We start from the raw sequence: 22,275 nt of genomic DNA, 5'->3' as shown, positions 1-22,275 counted from the left end.
GTAATGCTTGCCAGTGCTTTTAATCTTGACACCTCAAAGTTTGTTCTAGTAAGCCCGCATGAACCTATGAACCTAAGCCTGCATTTATGATTGTGGACTGTCTTTCTTGATGTAAATTGTGCATTAAAGGAACCGTTAGATGCAATAACCCAAAACTTGGCCTTTGGATCTTTAGCATACACGTGGCAGTTCCTTTCCACTATAGTCTTCTGCTCTGCTTCCATCAAAAGGTGGGCAATGAGGAGAAGTTTACTAGGCAGTGGAATACTTGTAAATGTCAACATCCAGCCTGCTTGCCAGAGCGAGGGAACTGGTACAACCAGAAAGTTACTTACCCATGAGATGTGGATATGGGCGGAGGGGAAGGAAAGCAAGAGAGGACTGGAAAAACATAAAACAATCCTGGATTGTTTCTGTAGGAGTAGACTTTATTCCAATAGTATTGCAGGCCTCATCATTTGGGGTAGCAGATGGGAGCAGCCGCGTCAGTCCTGATAACATCTTCTGTTTTGCAACCTCTATGTAGAAGTGGGTCCTATGATTACAGATACGATTCTTTGCAGAACTAGCCTGCAGAGCAGAAATAGGGAAATTCAAATTCTGAAAACAGCCTTTGGTTTGCTTACCAGAACATGTGGGGGAGGTGGAGGAAATGTGGATATCTAGCCATGGCTTATTTGGCAGGCAAACTAATCTGTCAGGGCTGCACAAGACAGAGGGAAAGCTCTGTACTCCCTCTTTCCCAGAGGGAAAGCTCTATACTCCTGACCCACGTGAAACTTAAGATTGTACACAGGAAACTTAAGGGCACACAGGGAAATTCTGAGAACTCCACTGCCATGTGTTTCTTCTCTATAGGTATCCCCGGTTTCAAGAGGTGGGTAAGAGCACTAAAGGGGTGCAGACAGAGCAGTTCCGCCGCAAGCCCAGGGGCTCTCAGACGGACTTTCGCGGAGGCAATGCAGAGCCTGTAGAATGACACCGAGTCCCGGTCACCCCGCTGCTCGCCACTCCGGGATCTCCCGCGGGAGAGAGACGGTGGTCTCAGGGGCCCGAGGGCGGCAGAGGGGCAAGGGCGGGGGCTGAGAGCGCCCGGGCCGGGCGGCGTTGTCCAGGGTCTTGAAAGCGAAGAGAAGTGCCCGTGCGGGGCAGGGGCAGGTGCCGGGCCGCTCTGCCTCGGCGCTGCTCCGCCGCGCTCGGCTGGGCACGGCAGCAGCTGCGGGGCCCAGGCCGGCTGAAGGACGGGGCGCTCACCGGCTCGCTGCCGGGAGGGCCCTTCTCGGGCCCCCCATGCTCTGCCTCGTCCCGCACCCCACGCGTTGCTCGCTTCCGATCCCGAGCTGCCGCCCGTCCCCGGGGAGCCCCGGGGATCCCTCCCGCGCCCCGCCGCGGCGGGGGAGGCGGTGTCAGGCGGGGCGCGGGGTTTGGGATGCGCGACAGCGCGAGTGCCCAATGCGGAGCTGGCGGTCCCCGGGGCCGCGCCGGCGGAGCCGCTGGAGGCGGGGCGGGCGGGCGGGGCGGGGCCGCGGGCGTGCGGGGCCGGCAGCGCGGGTGTGAGTGTCGCTGCTGCCCCCGCCCTCCCGCCGCCGCCCCGCCCTCCCGTCCGGCGGCGGAGCCGCACTCCAGACCCAGCGCCGGGCGGAGCGCGGGGGAGCGCCAGGAAGGGGTGGCGGGGGAACGAGAGGAGGAGCAGCGGCGCTCACGCCAGCCCGCAGTACCCCGCAGCACCCCAGCGCACAGCCCTCGGTTGTGTGCAGGGCTCCGGCGCCCCGCGGGTGGCAGGTCCCGCGGGAGGGAGCGGAGCGGAGCCCGTGTGTGCGGGGGGCATGGGGCTCCCGCGGCCGGAGCAGCCGGAGCGCGGGCAGCAGCGGCGGCCGCGGCAGCACCAGGTAAGGAGCGGCGCCCGCCACCGCGTCCGTGCCCCGGGGGCGTGCGAGCGCCTTCCCTCCCGGGAAGGGCTCGGGAGCACTTCAGGGAAGGGGCTGCTGTGAGGGCAGACCCATCTCTTCTTCCCTCAGGTGCCTTTGGGAGGGAGGCTCGGCTTCTCCGGGCTCCGCGGCAGGACGGAGGGCTGAGGCGGGTGGGAAAGCGGCGGGGAGGCGCGGGCCCCCCGTCCCCCGCGGCACCCCGTCCTCGCCCCGGCCGCAGCTACCCCGCCCCGGCGCGGCGGGCTCCGTGTGGCGGCCGGGGCGCCTCGCTCCCGCACGTCACCTTTATAAATAGCGATGCGATCCGCCCCGTGGAGAATGGCCGCGGGGGCGGCGGGGGCGTCCGCCGGGTCGCCAGTCACCTGCGGGGCGCTTCTGCCGCCGGGTGAGGCACCCGAACCCCCCGCTCCCCTCTCCGCGTCTCACTCCAAGGATAATGGCAATCGCGGAGTAAGTTTGCCCGGATCGGACATCTCTGGGGAGAGCTGCTGCTCAGAGCGGAGACGGTGCAGCGGGGACCGCCAAGCGCTTGGGGTAGCCTCTCCAGCCCGTGCAGTTTCCTTAAATGATTTAAACCCCCCCCCCTTTTTTTTCCTTGCTGGATACAAGGCGCAGGCTGCATCCTTTTGCACTCTTTGTTATCTTGCTATCTCCCGTAGCTATTCAGGGGTCCGTTCTCCAAAGTTGACGTTCGGTTCGTTAAATAGCAGCCAGCTCGACTCAACTTTGTCTCGGATTTTATGCTGGTGGCTTCGCAGCCCTTGTGTGCTGGGCGGCAGCGCTCGGCTGCGCTGTGCGAGCCCCTGCGAATGGGGAAGTAGCGTTACACAGGCTTGACAAAGGCAACTCCGAAGCTGACAAATCTCAGATATGGCTGTTAAGGTTCACGAAGTAGGTCAGTAAACTACCTTAGTGCTTGGTGCTGCATTATTTTAATACATCGGTAGTTTGAATACTTGCTTTCAGCCTGACTTTTCTAGAGGAAACGAGTTTTATTTTTTTTTATGATGCAAAAGACATGCAAAGTTCAAGAGAATTGCACATGTAAATTTTCCCGAGCTCTTTTGTGCGCAGTTTTCACTTCTGAAAGTTAACACTAGATGGCTTTCTTATATCAGCTATCCTGCAGGGAAGGAAAGCATGTAATCTGTCTCTGCAGCCTGCTATTTCTGTGTTTGTCTATTTTATTATTTTTTTTTTTCACGTGAATAGTAAACTATCTTCTGGTCACTTCTGCACCGACGAGACACGAGCAGATCTGAAACTTGCCTACTAGCTGACAGAATTTGTTGTTTTGATTAGCTCATGTTGCCTCTTTAGACTTTATTTTACATGTGTGTTACTAATATCTAAAGAAAGTTTGTTTAGTTGGAAGGTAACTCTGCATAATATTTACATTGCTATAAAGGAAGGCAGCTGGATAACACAGGATGTTTGAAAATGGGGAAAAACAAATAATTCAGTCTCAGTTGTTACTTAGTTTGATGGATTTATTTTAAAAGGGACCGTAGTGCATTAATATTGTCTGTTCAGCTATTTTCCCCCTAGATTCTGAACCTAGCTACCTTCGACTGAAACGTTTTGGAATTGGATTCAGAAACATAATGCTTCACAGCCTGCTGAATATAGAAATGCCTAGACTTGATGCCTTATTACTGTATTTCTTGTGTTTTTACAAAACTGTGCCTTTTGTCAGTGGGAATGTATTATTTGCCCTCCATTCGCTTCTTCAGTGGTGGCTCTGAAATACTTAAATCTTCAAATTTGATCTTTGAAATATCTTGTATTATTAATGCAAACATGTTTAAATCATCAAGAGCTCTAATGCATTATAGATATTTAAACATCACTTAGGGTCCACAACAGTTGATTTATAATTCATGTAGCATTCATATAAAGCTAGATTTAGAGAGATCTCTGGATGTATTGTCTTGGTTTTGCATGCCCAGTGGGTTACCTTAGCAGGTCATGCAGCACTTAGATGGAATCAGAAGGAATGCTTGTAAGGATGCCAGACTGTTTCACCAATCCTGTTGGATCAATTAAAGATCATTTCATTCTTATATGCCAAGGATATAATGTGAAGCTTAGAACTAAATAAAACCTCAGTTCTTTATAGCTGGTATTTGCTTACTGTACATATCAGAGTATTTTTAAAGGTTTATATTTCATTTTCGTGACAGAAAGATAATATGGTCTTCTTTTTGTAGGCATTTATGACATGCCATTACTCAAGTGCATTGTGAAATACTCTTGCAAATTAAGAGAGTCAAATGAGGAACTAAGCAAAGCAGTGGTCAAACAGATGGCAAAATCACCCCCTTTTTTTTATTGCTGCTTTTGACTTTTGTGACTGAATTAGGCAGTTTGTTTTTTACTTCCAGCTTCATACTGGACATAGGCATTGCACCTAAGCTCTTTATCTGCAGATCACCTGTTCAAACTGCAGGAGAAAAGAAGTATTTTCTCCTTGCCTTGGCTGGAGTTAGGATTATATTTAGATGGTTGGATGTTAAAATATTTTCAGTAGGTTCCTGCCTTTTACTGCTGAGAGATCTAGTTTGGTAATATAGAAGAAGAAAAGCTATGCTCTTGTGATAATACAAGTTACAGATTGTGGAAAGAGGGTGGGGCACTGGGTTATCTAGTTTCTCACGTTAGTCATCCAAGATTACCAAAAGTAGCTTTTACAGCTTGAAATGAAATCAGGGTTTGACAAGTGCTCTTTTTCCTTGCGATTTTTGCTTTGCAATTTAAAATGCTTTGCAATTTTAAAATGTTTGGGTAAGTTGGCTTGTGGATCAGTAAGTTGGATTGTGGATCAGTAAAGTGGAGGTGGCTGTTTATTTTCTGTATGTTGCAATATTGTCCTCAGAGTAGAATTTTTTTTGTATTAGGTAACATAATTTGTATCTGATTCTTGAAAATGTTGCCTCTTGCAAAGTTGAGATCAGCTTCAGTTTATCTCTTTATTTTCAGCACAATTTTCATCCTTTTGTGAATCGGGACAGTTCATGAAGTTTAAGGTAGGGCTGCCCCTCATAGTCCTTTTCAACCCTGGTTTTTCTACCTGAATTTTGAGAGAAGAGTGTGAGGACTGTCTACCAAATCAAATAATCCAATAGGAAGAATTTATAAGGGAATTTGTATTTAGTAGATTGCAAAGTATGTTTCACAGTTGTTTGTTTGTTTGTTAAACGCTAGTTGTTTACATAAATTTCATTAAGGATAACATTAATTCCTGATGACATTCAGTGATGATGTCATACGACTGGTTAGATTTTTAAGAATTGTGAGGATTTCACATGAATAGCTGTCTTTTTTTTTTAGTTTGTTGTGAAAGAGCAAACTTAATGTTAAACATCTGATTTATCCTGACAGAAGTAAATGAGAGAGAACCTGCCTTCCTTTGTAGTAAAGCCACTTTGAGGCATAATTGAATGAGCAGAAGATTGAAAAGGATTATTATAATTGGTGATACTCTTCTAGTTTTTAGTTAGACAGGACAGCAGTAGGCAGAAATGTCACTGTGATTAGTTTGCACCATAGTTCTTACTAGAAGATATGTAGGCTCTTGTTTGGATCATGAAACTGTAATTACATCAGCAGTTAGCTACTCAGGATTTATAAGTGGATTCTTCTGGTTTTCTGGGATTTCTTAAATAATGAGCAGTGCATACATAATTAAAGGTTTTGTTTAAAAAATATCTTGAATCCTTATGGAGGTAGTGTTCTGAGCATGTAATAAATGTAAGCAGCTGCTGTCCCATCTTTTTTGACATGCAGGCAAACAGCTTCATTGGATTCGATGCTTGTAAGACATTTTAAGAATAGTAGATGTTTGGAATGAAGTAGGCATTTATTTTAGTGCTGTTAAGTGGGGATTCTGTGTTACTTTGGAAAAAGACCTGTAACTACTTTTTCTGTTTTTTTAAAGCTGTGACATGTAATGTAGAAAGATACCACAGCTATTTTTTGAAAGTGAGGGAATCTAGAAGGAGGCTAGAGGAGCAGTAGTAAATTGGCTTCTTGTAGCTGGGAGGCTGGAAGGTGGCAGTAGCTGAAGTTGTCTGGCTTCCCCTCCCCCTCAGCAGCTTAAATAAAATTCTGAGCACAGGACTTGGAGTTTTGCCATTGACTTTGAGTCTTTTCTTATATAATGTCTTCATTTTTTGTTCTGGATCCTGCAAAGCCGCATACCCAGCTCTGCAGATATTTGTGCAGTGCTCCTGTATTGTTTGCTGTTTCTTCTGTCCTCCCCCTCTCCCTTGGCTGCCTGAATTCTCACTGGCATAGTGGCTGTGGATTGTGATAATGCCTGCCTGCATTTATATGTATCATATGTCCTCTAACATAAATCCCATCAAATTAGTTTCATATAACTTACACCTGAAAAGTCATATTGTGGAATACCTGTGCTTCAAAGACTACCTAAAAGACTAAAGATACAAAGCTCTCATAAAACTCATCAATTTGCCCTTCCATTTCCCTTTAGCCTCACCAACTTTCTTTTAAACCTGATACAAACTGTGATGAAATGACAGAACCATTTTACAAATTACAGGAACAACAGATTACAATCCTTAAAATATGTTTTTAGGAAAGGTACTCTGAGAACATCAGGCATTCTGTGGCAGGTTAATTTAAATGGAATAAAATGTCTTTTAATAGCTCAATACAATTTTTCTAGTGATTTGGAATTTTTTGGTGTTTTGTTTTGATTGGCCTTTTCTTTTTTACACTTGTTTGTTCCATATATATGAGACAGAAAGGCATTTCTGGGCCACTCTGTATTCCATTTTGGATTTTTACAGTCACTTCAGTCAAATCTGATGAATTGTGAAGGGATGTGACAATGAAATGGCAATTAAGGTGAATAAGGGTGGAGTGAAACATTCTAAAGTATGTGTTATAAATGCACATAGTGTTAAAATATTTTTTGCTAGTTTTTTCCCTTTCATGTGGGGGAGTAAAAAGAAGTACTGAAATTAATGCATAGTTAGCAAAATAGTAATTGCAAAAAAGCAGCTCTATTTCCTATATTTTGTGAAGAAGGTGTTTGTGGAAGATAGGACATTTCAGTCAGTTAGGGTTTTTCCAGGTTTGTTTTGATTATTTTTTCCACCTGAGAGTTGCAAGTTATTTAATCATTCTTCTTCTCTGGTTATTCTCATTTGTGGCTTTCTGTTCAAAACTGATTACTTCCTACTTTTAGATACCTGAAGTACATTCAAGGAAAAGAGCACTCCTCTGCTTCTAGTGTTTTTCTGGCTTCTCAGCACTGAAAATAAATACCTGATATGTTTTAGCTTGAAACCTCATTGTAATACTAGTGTGACACAAAGTGGAAAAATAAGTGTGGGGAGAAAAAAAGACCAGAAGAGTGTGGCTATGTCTGTTTATGCATTCTCGTGCCTCATGTGCATATCATCAACAGTGTGTAAGTAAGCATATGTATTTTGCTGTGCTGGTCTTGCTTATTGCACTGCCAGCTGCTTTTGAAGAATTAGGAGCAGTTTACAGTGATCAGGTTGTCTGTAGTTTTCTGCTGTAGTAAAGTAAGCCTTGGTTTTATTTTGTAAGGTTGTCAGGACAACAGCTTATTATTCTTGCTCCTCTTGGTGTTTCCTTAAAGCAATGAAGGGAGCTTTTTCAAAGGCAGTGGCTGCCTTGCCTCACTGGGCTGCAGGATTGCCAGCTGTGATTTGGGTTCAGCAGGATGCTCTGGGTTTGTTGTGAAAAATTCTAATTGATGATGAATGCAAACCCAGTGTGAGAATAATTTTTCTTCGTTGGACTAATGTGAAACAACCCATTGTATTTACAAACCCATGTCCTATTTTCTCCACAGTATTGTCATTAATCTTCTGTTCTCGTCCCTCTGAGGCTCAGAGAAAAATGTTTGAAATTTGACAGTATGGAACTTGTGATAAGAGTTGAGACAAGGTAGGAATTAGTTTAAAGCTATGTTGTGTCAGTGTGCTACAGTCTGACACTGGAGGTAACAAGTGAAATCAACTGGGGTTTCTGTTAGGTTGAGTTTGTGATGTTTTTGACAAAAACATAAGATAAGTTGGTGATCAGTGATAAGCCACACAGTAACTGTTGAGGTGTTGGCATTTTGAAGAGCTACTGTTCTGTTCTTGTTACATGGTAAATTAGAAAAAGACTGTATGTTGTTAAATACAGCAAGCTTAATAGCTACAAAGTCATTCTCTGAGTATGGTCATTTTATGTAAGAGGTGCAAGGATTTTCAACTTTTAGATTCTTGGGTGTTCAGGTGTGGGAAACTTGTTGGGATGTTCAGCAGGGAAGATCACATGAAGAAAGCTTTTAAATAGCTGAAGATTTAAAAATTTTTATTTCCTAAAATATGCTAAAACATGAGACTTAATTTAGCAGTTCCATAGTCTCCTTTCTATTATTATTATAGAGGGATTTTTTAGCTTGATCCAAGTTCTTTGATCTCGGTTGAAGTGTAGTAGTAATTAAGTGATGTCCAGGTACTTAAAATCCTTTTATCAAAACTGTAACCTTTTATTTCAAGTTCCCTTTTCAGACAGCTGAAACAGCAGTCCATTCACAGAATAATTTGGCAAAGATACACAGGCATCTGCATTCAGTCCTCGAAGCTGCCTGGCAGAATTAGAAACTATTGGGATAAACCTGTCAGTGTTCAAAACATTTTCTCCTTTGTCTGGCTACCATTTTTTTTGAGAACAGGTATTCCAGAGGCGAGTGTCTTCCTGCTCTCAGATCTTCTGCTGTTTCCATCCCCTCACCCCAAACTTTTCTTAGTATCTTCATACATGTCTTTGAATCACACAATCTTGTTTGCATAGGAAACCATTTCAAAAGGTTATTTTTAGAGTTCTTGAGATGAGGTGGAGTAAATACAGTGATTGGTGTAATCCATAACAGTGTGTGAGCATGTTTGCTCATTTCCACTTCTTTAAATGTAGGATTTGAGCAGTTTGTTACAAGAAGGGATCAGAATAGATGAGATTATCTAAACTGGCAAAGAACTGTACAGGTGGTTGTTCAGAGTGCTACACTGAAAAACCTCAAATATAAATTGAGCTCAAATATTTTCTGTATAAGATGAAGTTTCTACTGATAGAGCAGAGGGTTTTACTGACATTCTGAGCCAGGCTGCTTAACCTGGACCCCTGGAAATCATTGCCTCTGGTGGAGATTTCTGAGTGAAGTTTCATTAGTCTGTTTCATTAGTCTGTGTGCTAGTCAGATTTGGTAATTTTGCTAATGTCTGCTTCTCTCATACTTAGAATGCTTTGTGCTTTTTCTCTGTGGTTGTTTGATCTTTGAAATGAAGTTTCTAGGAGCATAACTACCCTTGAAACTTTATCAGGTTCTGCTGAGTCAAATAGGCTCAACAAATCTGGAGGTGGAGGGAGGTATTGCACTGTATGACTGCATAAGCCTTGTCTCCTCAGGAAATAAAAATTGGTGACCATTCTTTCTGTTATACTGATCTGCAGCAAATAGATACTACATTTGAAAAGTGTTTTGGTTTTACTTTGTATTTTATTGCTGTTTTTTTAAAGTATTGTTACATATATAAGATTACATTATAACTATCAATGCACAGAGTGTACCTCTGCCTGGTAATGGGTGTACAAACTGTGTCTTTGTATGCACAAATTGCTAATTGAGTATCTACCCTTGCTTTGTGGGGCTGAGTGCTAAAATAGAATATTTACATATATATATATATTATAATAATTCTTTCTCCTGAGGAAAATAGATGCTTAATAGTAATGATTTTATCTTTCTTATGTAGGCTGTACCCAACAGTATCAATATTCCTATCCACTCATTTTCCAGTGCTCAGTGTGCCTGTACGTCAGAGGTGTTTAAAGTTGCAAGTTGGAGATTTTCTTTTTTTCTATGTCAGCTGTCTCAATTGAATCTCAGTGCAGTTGTATGTATTCTTTATGGTAGGTACAGTAATCACTGCAGGGAAAACTAATAGTAAGAAATATGTAAAATCTGTTAGGTATTTTTCTCTGTGACTTAACAAGCAGTTATAAGAATGAAAAAAAAACCTCCACAGTTAAAAGAATGGAAAAAATGCGCCGCAGTTTTACCATTCTCAGCAAGCGTTGTTTTCTGTGGGTAGAGATTTGCTCAACTAGAAATCCCATAAGTAGGGGTCAATGTATCTGTGGTATAGGTATAATATAACTGTAGGTATAATATGAATCAATTAAATGGATAAATAACTTTAAACTTCATTTTAAGAAATTATTTGTATTGCTTTGTTTGTTACAGTGTGAAGACTTTCCTATTTCATGACTCATGTATAAGGTGGATAATGACTTCAGGTTTCCTTGGTTGGGTGATGAAATTAATTTTTATTTTCGTGGACTGTATTTACAGATTTTGAAACTTAAACCCATTCATCATGTATGTTTCATATGTAAAGATATTTTCTTTAGTCATATGTTTTCTTCCTTATTAGGAAGGAATCTACTGAAGTTGGTTTTGATTTGTGTTCAGTTTTGTTTTCTTTTTTTCCTCAAGCAGTAATTAAAATAGCCTTGTGTGAAGTTTCTGAGCATCTTTTATATACTTATTTTTAGTCATGGGACCTTTTTGTGTACTACTGAAACTGTAAATGCCCTCAGATCAGATTTAATATTGCATATGGCAGTTGGACCATCATTTATCTTCAGTTTATCCAGGCTTTAAGCATGACTGTCAGGCTCAAAACATAGCACTTAGTGGTTTGTATTCCACCTGGAGACGAGTTACATGAGGGGTACTGTACTGGGACTTGTTTTGTTTAGTACCTTGATCTGGAGGAAGAGATGAAGTGTATTCTCATCAAATTTACATGTGACATCACGTTGTGGGAGTAATTGACACATTTGAGGACAGTGCTCTGCAGCTGAGACAGGCTGGTGGAATGGACCCCATGACATTCCTCAAGGATAAATGCGTCTTCCTACCCCTTGCCACAGGATGGGCTGGGGAGTGACGTCCTGGGAAGGGACCTGCACATTGTGACACACGAGCCAGCATGTCAGGCTTCACTGCCAGTGACAAATGCCAGCAGCATGCTAGGCTGGATGAGCAGAAGCAGAGCCAGTGGGTTGCCAATACTCAGTATTCTTTAGGCCATCATTTTGGATACACCCCGTCCAGTTTTGTTTCCCCAAATACATTGAGTAAATTGAATCTAATTTGGTGGAAAGCCAGGAAAATGAGGGGTTTAGAGCATGTAAGGAGAGGCTGAGAGAAATGGCTTTGCACAGCCTGGACATCAGAAAGCTCAGGGGATGCTTACCTCACAAGGTGATACCTAAGAGGTTATCAAGGACACATGTCCAGGCCCTTCACAGGGGTACATGGCAGGAGGAACAGAGACAGTTGTCACAGTCTAAAACAGGTGAGGTTCTGATTTGGCACCTGCAAATAAAATTCACCCTAAGGACATTGAGGAGCTGGAATAGGTAGCACAGGTTGTCAAATCCACATCCTTTCCATATTTTTTAAGACTAAACTGGGCAAAGCCATAAGCAAGTCAGTCTGAATACAGTGCTGTTGTGGCTTCCAGTGTGAATTAATCTATGAAATATCACAACATTTTTTGGGGTTATCAGTTGCTCTGATAATTGAGAATTTTAGTTGCTATTCCAGCATACTGTGATTTCACTTTATCATATTTCAGAATTTGTACAGAATATTTCTCTATTACAATATTGTGAAGATCTTTTTACAAGACTCCTTACGGTCTTGCATTATAGGCTCATATTGTATATTCTTCATTTAAACCAGTAGACAAGAATTCCCAAATAAATTATTGGCAGTTAAATATTTTACAACTCTAGAACTTAACAATAAAATAAATGCTTGAAGACAATAGCATGTCCTCTCAGGCTTGGCTTCAGATACACTTTGCTGACTTTGTCACTGATTAAAACATGTTTAGCAATACTAGAATTTGAATGTGTGAATTTCTATTGAGCAATTCCATTGGATCCCTTCCAAAAGATTGTTTTAATGTTAAGGAACAGGATGAGAATTTGAAATTGGCTCTCAGCAAGTCAAACTTAGATTTGTATTTGGTTCTTTTGCTTTGGCTACTAATTTTAGTACGATGAAACTTGTGATAACCCATGCTAAAGGTACCCATGTGGCTGGGGAAAAAAAATCTGTGATTTGTTTGAGTATTTGAAAATACAAATTAAAATGGTTCAGTTCTGAAAACATCTTCTGTTTGCACTTTTTAAATGTTCATCCTTAACCTCTTAGTTTCATTAGCTATAAACAAGACCCAGCAGAACCCCAGAAGCTTGAGATGATTCCTGCTCTTTCTCATCCAGCTTCACAGTGGTTACACTTTTAAGTATTTCTGTGTTTACCAAAGCATGAGCCAGACCTTCAGATCCCTGTTTTGGTTTTTAGAAACCACTTTATTAAGTATTTAAAATTTCAGGTGTTTGTATAACATTCAGCTTCAGTATGAACAAGGTTGGAAATACGTGCTGAGATAATCAAAACAAACAGGAAAGGGAATGGAAAGAATTTCCTTTAAGGTAAAATTCCTTTAAGTTAAAATAACCATGATAGATAGTGCTTGTCAATTGGCAAGGAAAGCTAAGACTTGCCTTCTGAAGGTTTTATTTTGCTGAAAATGGAAGAACATGCAAAAGCTCAGTCAGATGTTCTTTTTAAACCATACTTTCAGCAAAAAAAATGAATTAAAACATTAATTCTATTAAACTTCTGCATCTCTAAAACTGTTGCATTAAGACTGATGATAGGTACAGATCAGTGTCTTCAGAAACTAAAACCTTCAGAACTAACTCATTAGTGAGTTTAAAAAGTCTGTTCATTGGCATTTTATTTTTGGAGCAAGACTAAGCTTTTGAGGGTTATCTCCTGATCTTTTCACTCAACAATATTTTGTTTGCATGACTGAGAAATTTTAGAGAATTTAAAATATATTTTTCATGAAGCTAACTCAAATAAAATTTTGACCTTAACATAAACTGTGTTTCTAGTTCTGAATGCTACACACACAGTGTGACAGAGCAATTGAGAAATGGAAGCTAAAAGAACACTGCTGAAGCTGATGTGCTTTACAAAATTTTAAGGTGAATATTTGAGAAGAAAGCAAATAGCAAGATGAAACAAAGTTTTTGGGGTAAACACTTATTTCTCAGTATTCAGGAAGTAAATATTTTCTCTAACTTGTTATGACTTGGACAGAATTATAAAAATATTGTGTCTTCATTTTGTCAAGCTCACTCAAATGGAGTTGAGTAATCTGAGACATGGTTACTCAATGGGAAGGGTACTTAAACAGAACTCACCAAACCCCCCACACTATTAAGAAAAGTGATTGAGAACTGTTGTTCTGCAGGTTTAAAAGCATTACATTAGCTATACCTAATTTGCTCTTTAGGTATTTCTCAGGCTTTTTTCATGTCAGCTTGAGCTGGAAAACGTGCATATTCCTTGGGCTGTCCCCTCTTCTATCCTCCCTTTTCTCCTCATGAAGGCAGCATGGTTGTTACATAAAATCTTAATGGAATGATCACAGAGCACTATCTTGTAATGGTGACTTTTTCAATGTTTAATTTTTATGGCTTTTGCTTGCTATAGTAGTTTGACTCACAGATTTGATCACATACCAGTGTTTCGATACTTGCACCAAAATAAAAACACAGCTTGCTATGTTTGCTTTGTATTTTTCTATTTCTGCACTGGCTTTTTTTGTTCTTTTAACGTAGCTTTCAACAAAATTGCAATTAGTTGCCAGTAGCCCAGCTGATTTATAGCAACAACATAAAAATTCTCATAGTCGAGCTGACCACAATAAAACCTTGCAGTTATGAGATATTGTGAAACCTAAAATCTGAGCTTCTAATAAAATGTTTATGGCCTTCTACCTTTTTGGCAATCAATTAAAACCCAAAAAATCTGTTTAGAATGCATTTTTTCCTTAAACTGTAATGACATAATTTCTGCTCTAATACTTTTCTCCTCCCACATGGAGTCTTTCATTCTGCAGTAAAAGTTTTCATGCCCTTCACTTGTGCTCTATTCTGTCTCCCACATCCCTCTACTGACTTGCCATTACCCACTTGTGGAACAAAAAATTGCTTTTCTTTGCTTAGAAAGCGTAGGCCTGTGGTACTGCTGCACAGCTCACTGAAACCCTGGGTGGTTTACTGTGCCCAAAGGGGCCCAGTGTGTGGTTTATCCCTTTGGAGGCTGGAGGCAGAGCACACCTCCTGGTGAAAGACAGCTGGCTGTCAGCTCCTGGGCACCTTCTGACTGGGAAGTGTGTGCTCAGATTTGCATCCTACCCACAAGGTTTCCCATTTATTGCTGCCAAGAGGATGTGCTCTCAGCCCCTGAGTAGTCCAACACCACAGGTTGCCGCTTGAACATTGGCAAATTGGTGAAATTCCTTTTCCAGATGTGCATTTTAAAATAATGGAGCATGGCATACAGGAGTAGATGGAGAGTGTTTTTTAGACATAATGTTCTGTCCTTTCAAACAACTTGGGCTTTAAATAATTTTCTATCTCAGCAGTTAGAGGAAATAAAAACTCTGCAGGAGTTCCAAAGACTAGAAAATCTGTTTATGGTTCACAAAGGTGGTGGTGGAGGAGGGGGCTGGAGAGGGGTTGTTTATTTAATGGACTTCAAATGCCTGAATAGTTTTCAGGATACAAATCTTGTCATTTTTATTTTTCCCCCCTCTTTAATACCTATAGAACTAGCACCTTTTATCATACAGATGAAGTAATCAAATGAAACAACTATGTGATGTTTGAGTATGGTGGCAATGAAAACCTCTTGAGCTTCTATGTCATCAATATTTTAAATACTTTGACAGAAAAAATTTTGTCTCATGTAGAATCAGGTTTTTTTCTTATTTTAACATCTTGCCTGAAACATAGATTTAGTATATATACTCTGGTAGTTGTTAATAAATTTAATGATAACTCTGATATACTTGACAGAAATAGCTTCACTTTTCTCTTTTCTTCTCTTTTATGTGACTACCATAGCCACTGGTATGTTTTAATATGATGTTTGTAATCAAAGATTAATGATTTGTGGAACTTCCACTCTGCAAGTACACAGAGAAACGAAGTTAATAAAGATGCCATTATCTTATTAGAAGAGTTGATAACATTAATGTTTAAGAGGCAATAAGGTGTATGGCAATGTTTTCTGGGAAGTTAATATATTAACAACAGTTTCTCTCCACAAACTGATGGGCTGCAGAGTAAGTGGATATTTGTGCTTTCAAGGTGCTCTTGAGGGGGGTGAGAAGACCAAGTGAATGAAAACACACGGGAAATATGAAAATGTTAATAATAATTTATACAAAATGCTCTCAATTTTTGTTAGATTAAAATAATTGTTCATCTGAAAGAAAATAAATCATTTCAAGTTTCATTGTTATACATTAAGCACTAGATTAGATGAATTCAGGTGGTGGGTTTGGGGTTTTTTTCCCTTGTATCAAAAGAAAGCCATTCAGTTATTTCCTGACTGCTCTGTGATAATTACAGATGGGAGTGCAGCTCTGTATTTTATAATCATTGATATTTTGAGTAGAATATTTGAGAATTTGGGATTTATACCAAGCACACTGCAAGCTTGCTTTGTATGTCATTTCCCTATATTTTTTTCCAAGAATAGTTTTCCATTATTACATTGTGAGCAGTTTGTAACAAAATGATGGTCTATTTGTCTTGTAGTCCACAAGTGAGTAACTACTCTGAATGCCTGAACCTTGCAGCCTTCACAAAAAAAATGTGTCTGAAACTTAACACTGTCTTTTGTGATAGAGGGATATACGAGAAAAAATGAGAAACTTGCAAAGTGAGTCTCTCTTTGTACAGAACTGTCACTGCCCTGCTTGCCTGATACAGATTCTTTTCAGCTGTCACTTTCAGTACAAAGAGGACAAAGCCTGTGCCTGGACTTACTCCCACTGTCTTAGTCTGATTTTTATCTAAAGCAGAGTCTGAGGCCTGCAAGATTATTGACCATTTGTCCCATTGGAGTGCCAAGGTCTAGAATTCTGACCTTTCTGTGTTTTCTAAGTTCATGGTCAGTTTTCAAAGTGTGTTTGTTTCAGTAACTAACACTAGATGCTATTTTGCTCATGTGGCAGGGGATAAAAAAATTTTCAAGCAAAATATTCTGCTCTCTTCATATCCAAAGTATATTAGATATTTTATGTTCCTTTTGTTTCTTTGTTGCTTTTTGCCTATACTTCTTAAATGTAGGTTAACTTGAAAAGACTTTGTTTTTCCGGAGAAAGCAGTTGTGTACCTGATTTTTTTAAAAGTGTGAGCTGCTTAAAAATCTTACAGGTGATAATCATGATTGAAACGAGAAATCCTGTCCCTTTGTGGGAAGGGAGAAGACATGCTGGGTGATATTTAGGATATTTGTGATACAGGCAAAGTGTGTATACGGGAATTGAACAGTTGTCTTGAGCATGAAAAGAAATAAAACAACAGTAATGATCTTAGGCTGGGGAGCAGGGAAATCTTTGCCACATGTGAGAGGGGTGAGTGGCTTGGGTGTGTATGCTTGGGTGCTTGTGCACACATCTGAAATGTAGAAAGGTAAAGAAGACATAACTATGAGTGACTGTTTCATTGTCTGTTCCAAGTGGGCAAAAGAAGCAAAACTCTCATGTCTGAAACATGGCACTGGTGAGACTTCTGATGGTCTTGGGTTTATAAGTCAGCAGAAGGAGACAGTTGATCCTTGGTCTGTGATGTTTATGATTTAGAATTTATTTTTTTTATTTCTAGATGTCTATTCCTGGTAGAAATCCTGCAGATTTCTATTACTCTTTCATTTTATTGCCCTTTTCAGCATGAAATAAATCATACAACCTTAATGGGTATAAATTGTTATATAAATATGTAATTTTTATTGAGATAAAACTGTGTGGTGGCAAACACAGTTTTGAGGTATTTGTTAATCAATATTTTGCTCCAGTCTTCTTCCTAGGAGCAATTGAAGCTTCATAATAGGAAGCTTTGTCTTCGTTTAGTTTTGATTCAATGGCTGAGATAAAGGACACGTTTCTAGAACTTCAACAGCCTTGAAAGTTTGTTTCAAGTTAGATTAAATTCCTCTGATTTACTGATTTTTTTAACAGGACTAAAAGCCTGTGCCCACAACAGCATGGCAGACCAATGTGCTGGCTGAATGAGGGAGACTTGGTTTTGAGGCAGATGTGGCGTGGCCTGGTGCCAAAGCTCTGCTCAACCTTTAGTAGGTGGTAGAATGCCTGTAATTAATGTTTGGGGGAAAAAATTAAAATTTGTGGCCTAAAAAACACACATTGAGAGAATGTGTTGTTCTCTTTGTATAAATGTGGTAATTAATTTTCTTTTACAGAAAAAATTATTTGAATATATAGATATTATCCAAATGAGGCTCCTAGTTTTATATTTTATTTTCATTTTCTTAAATAAATGTGTCCAAAATCTGCTTACTGTTGGTTTATTTAGACATAGATTAGGTTGTATGTGAATTGTGTTGAAATCTGTTAAATCTTAACTGGTGGATTTTAAGTTTAAGAGTGTAAATGTCTTTTTTTAACACTGTCTTTATTTCTTTGATGTGTACTGATATCTAAACCATGTAATTGTGTATAGAAATATGGGGAGAGGATTTGGCTTCTGGCCAACTTTTTTTGTTCACTGCTGTCATAGGTGGCTATTACTCCCGTTTCTCAAATACTGAATATCTGTAACTACTCCACAGTTAAGTGCATTTGTCTAAGTTCAGAAGCAGATGGCCATTTTAAATACACAAACCCAGGGTCTATCCTACTGAAGGAGAAAAAACTACTGTATGTGGCACATGGAGAAGTGAAAATTTCATCCCTGCTAATTATTCAATAATTTAGATATGTTGTAATTTTTTTCCCCAGGCAGTAAAATCTAAAAAAATTCCAGAAAAACACTGCTTTCACATATTTCTGGTGCAGCAAACAAACCTGACTCTTAGCAATTTTTTTACAGGAACCATGCTATCCATGCCTCTCTTCATCTCTCTTCTTGTGCAATAGTGCCTTTGGGAGGCTTCTGGTTTGATTGGCAGGCTGGCATATTTAGGCATGTCTGAAATACAAACTGTGGTTTTTGTTCAGAACTGTACAAACTGTGCCATATTTGAAATAAGTTACTGAAGTCTCATCTGCAAGAACAATGACCTTACAAATTTAAACTGGAAAACTTGTACAATCAAAATTCTCTGGTGGTTTTTTGTAATAGAAGAGAAAAAGTATCTGTCAAATATAAATGGAAAAGGAATCAAAATGATGTAATCTTGACCAGAGACTAAGCTAAAGTTTTTACTTAACTTTGGTTTTGCCATTCAGTAAAGAAAAAAGTTCTGGGAAATAGCAGTAGAGGTGGTAATTGTAATTGCCCACATTTGAAATGCTTTGTGAAGGAGACTTCACTGCACCAATGCCTGGGGAGATGAGAATGGAGAGGGAGAGAAACACAACAAAACAAAAAAACCCAAACAAAACCAACAGCTTCCTCTGCCCCCCAACAGGTTATATCAATTATTTATTTAGTAACAGGTCAGGAACTTTGGATGAGTGAAAGGGTGGTGAACAAAAAAAGGAAAACTTTTTTTGGTCATGCAAACAGAGTATACCCTACCTGGGCTGTAGTGTAAGTATATGGGCTCTAGTTGCAATGGGAATCCAAAATGTAGTGAAAATGTTTCCTTAGTCAAAAGTAATCAAAGAAGAATTAATTTGTAATTTTTAGAGCATGTAAAGATCTATGGTCCCATTCCCAGTTCCCAAAAATGTTTATTCAAATCAAAGTTGTTACATAAAATTTATGCTTTAATGGGCTTCCATTTTTTTTAATATGAGGCAGCTACCATATCCTGAAACATCTGGTGTTACAACCTTCAAAAAAGGTGTTCTTTCCAGTTCACTTAATGGGTGAAATGATTTTAGTCTATGGCAAGCTTTCTTTGACTTCTGTGGAATTAGACTAAATGTGTACCCAAAAATCTGTCACCAAATTCTGCTCATCTATGGATATAGATGAAAGTTATTTGGGATGCTGAAGGTTTTGGGCTGGTTCCAAATTAGCCCCTCTTGACCTAAGAGGGGTAATGTTCTTGTTACAGCACGTCATAGTGTACATACCAGCTCAGGTCTTGGTATAGATTGAAAGGATCTCTGTTAATTCTTTCTCTTCTGTTGTGTATTTGCCTTGTCTATTCCTCTTCATTTTGTGTTGTTTGTGTTTAATCTGGCCATAAACTCCATGTTATGAGTGTTGACTATGAAAAGCAATGGTAGTAAACTATAAGACTCATATTCTTGGAATGAATTTGATGACCAATTATGCTATTTTTGCCTCTGATAGTCTGAGGGAAATGGGAGACATTCAAATGCAGTTCTGGGCATTGTCAGTCTTTTCAGTGCTGTTTCAGAGTTAAGGCTGGAAGAGGATTCCAGAATTTTGAATAGGATTTTCAATCAAATGTGTGGGTTCAGTGTGTAAGGAATACACTATGAGGCTATAATTGAATGAAGAATTAATTTCCAAATTCTGCAAACTACTTTGTTGACATTACTGGGTATTTCAGTAGGAGAGCTGGATGAAATGTTAAAGATCTTGATTTATGCTAAATATCTAATTTTGGTCCCTGCATTTCAAGAGGGATGTTGAGAAACTGAAGAGCACCAAGAAGGGGTCAAAGGGCCTTGCTTGGAGCAGATGAGATGGCAGGAGAAGCTGACAGAGCTCTGCTTGCTCACTCTGACAAAGCAGCAGCTCCTGAGTAACCTAAGGGTATCCCATAGCTGCTTGAGAGTAGTTCCACAAAAGGATGGAGGTGGATTTTTTCCACTGTCCCCAGACTGGCCCCAAACTCCGGTATGGTGTGTTCGGGTCAGAGGGAGGAAGCACACTGCCAGGAGGCCAGTACAGGCCCAGGACAGACTGCCTTGGAGACACGGCTGGATTTTCCATCCCTGGAGATCTTGAAGACTCAGCAAGACCTGGCCATGCCTCACCATTTCCATTCTGATGAGAGTCCTGCTCTGAGCAGAAGATTGGACTGCATGACTTCCAGAAGTGCCTCCCAGCCACTCCAAAACTTAAGATGATTAGATTTTTGTTCATCCTTTAGCCCTTTTATTACCTCATTCTGAAATGACTGGCTCGTGTATATTTGAAAAAGCAAGTGACACTGTGAAAAAGCATATTCTACAAACATGTAGTCATTTACAAATGATATGCACAAAACTCTACTCTTTTTTTTGAGAGACAGTAATAATAAAAAAATTCTTCTCCACTGATTGTATTTGAAAATCATCTTGCTTTTCATGCTTGATGAAAACAGAGCTGATAAAGAAATGTTTTGGTTTTTTTTGCATAGTTTTTAATATGTTACTTTCTACTCAAAAATGACAAAAAAGTGTTTTTTCCACCTCAGAGAAATGCCAATGATAAATGAAGTATTAAGCAGACCTGTGGAAGCAATATAGAAAAGTATTCATGCTATTTCTGTGAATAGCATTCACAACACTGTGATATAGTTATGGGGTTATTTCACACCCATTTTATGACTTGTGAGTAATTTTTGTGTCTTTCCCGCTTTTAAGCTGTTGCTGTAAGTCAGCTGCCATGTTTCACTTATCTTTAATTGAAATAGTCAGGCCCTACCTCATCATCCAGCTGATTTTTTTTTAATCTGCTTTTCTGTGGATGAAGCCAATAACTTCTGCCTTGTTTAGTAACTTCAGTTCCAGGCTGATAATTCTCCTTTATTGTTAATATTTTCAGCATGCTTATGTTCATGATATTTCTATTTTTTTGTATTCAGGAGGTATCAAAAGCACTGCACTGTCTTACTGCTGTACTCTGAAAATGCCGGGAGATTAAGAGCCCCTGTCTCTTTCGTTGTGAGGTGTGGTACTCAGCTTTGCTGTGGTTATACCAGACTACTCACATTTAAGCCCTTTATCTCTTCTGTGATTAAGTTTGGCATAATACAAAGTTAAAAATAAAACAAATCAAACAAAAAACCCCAAACCAACCAACCAACCAAACAAACAAAAAACCCCCAAACAAACAAACAAAAAAACTAAAAAAAAACCCCAACCAAACAAGGAACAAAAGACTATTTGGGCTAAATGTTGAGCTATTCCTGAAAATAGCTATACTATTTAATCTCTCTCATCTATTGTATTTTCTATAATTAGTGGTCCAAACCTGATATGTGGTGGTGCCAGAATGGATATTGTTTCGTGCTCTCTTTGTGATCTTGCTTATTACATGCTTTTGCTGTGCTGTCAAAATGAGGTATTGCAAAGGGAGAAAAGGATGCCTGGAGCTGAACATTGTTTCATAGGAGAAAAATAAAGGTGGGAATGAAGATGATGTTCACATTATGTATGGGGATAGCAGTGTGTGGAGTGTCATGTTGAAAATACAAATGATAAAGATCAAGCTCTATGTTTATTACCTTTTATTAAAGATACTTACATTCCATATTAATTGCAGATTTATTGCAAGTAAAAAGACATCTATGGAAATGATGGGCATTGTGGGGTGTTCTGTTCATTTCTGACAAAATAACTTTGATGTTAAGCACAGATCCTTTCCCAGTTAAAAAGTCAGTTCAGAAGGTAAACGTATCTCAAGCTTACCTTTTCTGTTTTCGTAATGAGGAATGTTCTTTACCTGGGGTTATATTCTAAATGTAGTAGAACTCTTTCAGGTCAGAGCAGGGTTAGTTGATTTTTTGTCATGTTCAGGATGAAGCTATAGTTGCATTTGAGTGTATGTAAGAAAATTCTGATGTCCTAAGGATAGATCTATTTATGCTGCTACTTATATTAGAGAGTGTGTCAGTTGTGTACATTTGCTGTTCACCTTATGTGTTTCTTAGCCAGTGCTCTTTGTTATCTTTCTCAGAGAAAAAGGATCATCCAAAATTGCATTTTCTATAAATAATTATTCTCAGCAGTCAATCTGAGACTTAAGCAGACAAAAGATGAATGGAGACTGCTTTTCAAATTAGTGTTGCTGTGTAATTAATTGTGCTTAATTAGCAAATCTTTCTTTAAGTATCCACAGTGCAGTGATGTAATTTGTTTTCCCAGGTAACCGATCACAAAATATGGAAAGCTGCTTTTAACAAACTCCAAGTAATTGCATGTTTCACTGGAAGTGCTTTGATTGAAACAGTGGTGATTTATCTGATGACCCTCAGTCTGTCTTGCGCCCCTCCAATCCTTCCAGCTGGCTTACTGTTGCTTTAAGATAGGAGATGGGTGTT

At 39.8% G+C, this 22,275-nt stretch overlaps 1 protein-coding gene across 4 annotated transcripts in view; it reads left to right on the top strand.

Moving 5' to 3' along the window:
* Window positions 1-1,626: 1,626 nt before the first annotated feature.
* Window positions 1,627-22,275, top strand: part of SIPA1L2 (signal induced proliferation associated 1 like 2) — a 126,441-nt gene continuing 105,792 nt past the window's right edge. For 3 of the 4 annotated variants that reach the window (XM_036380027.2, XM_036380025.1, XM_036380024.1), the window contains exon 1: window positions 1,628-1,889. The gene's annotated coding sequence lies outside the window, so the exon portion shown is untranslated. Of the gene's footprint in view, window positions 1,890-22,275 lie in introns of all 4 variants that reach the window. The other variant, XM_036380026.1, reaches the window with a different exon arrangement.

Source organism: Molothrus ater, chromosome 3, assembly GCF_012460135.2.
Source record: "Molothrus ater isolate BHLD 08-10-18 breed brown headed cowbird chromosome 3, BPBGC_Mater_1.1, whole genome shotgun sequence".
Lineage (NCBI taxonomy): Eukaryota > Metazoa > Chordata > Aves > Passeriformes > Icteridae > Molothrus > Molothrus ater.
Note: the sequence above shows the minus strand (reverse complement) of the source record. Positions and strands in the feature narration are given on the sequence as shown.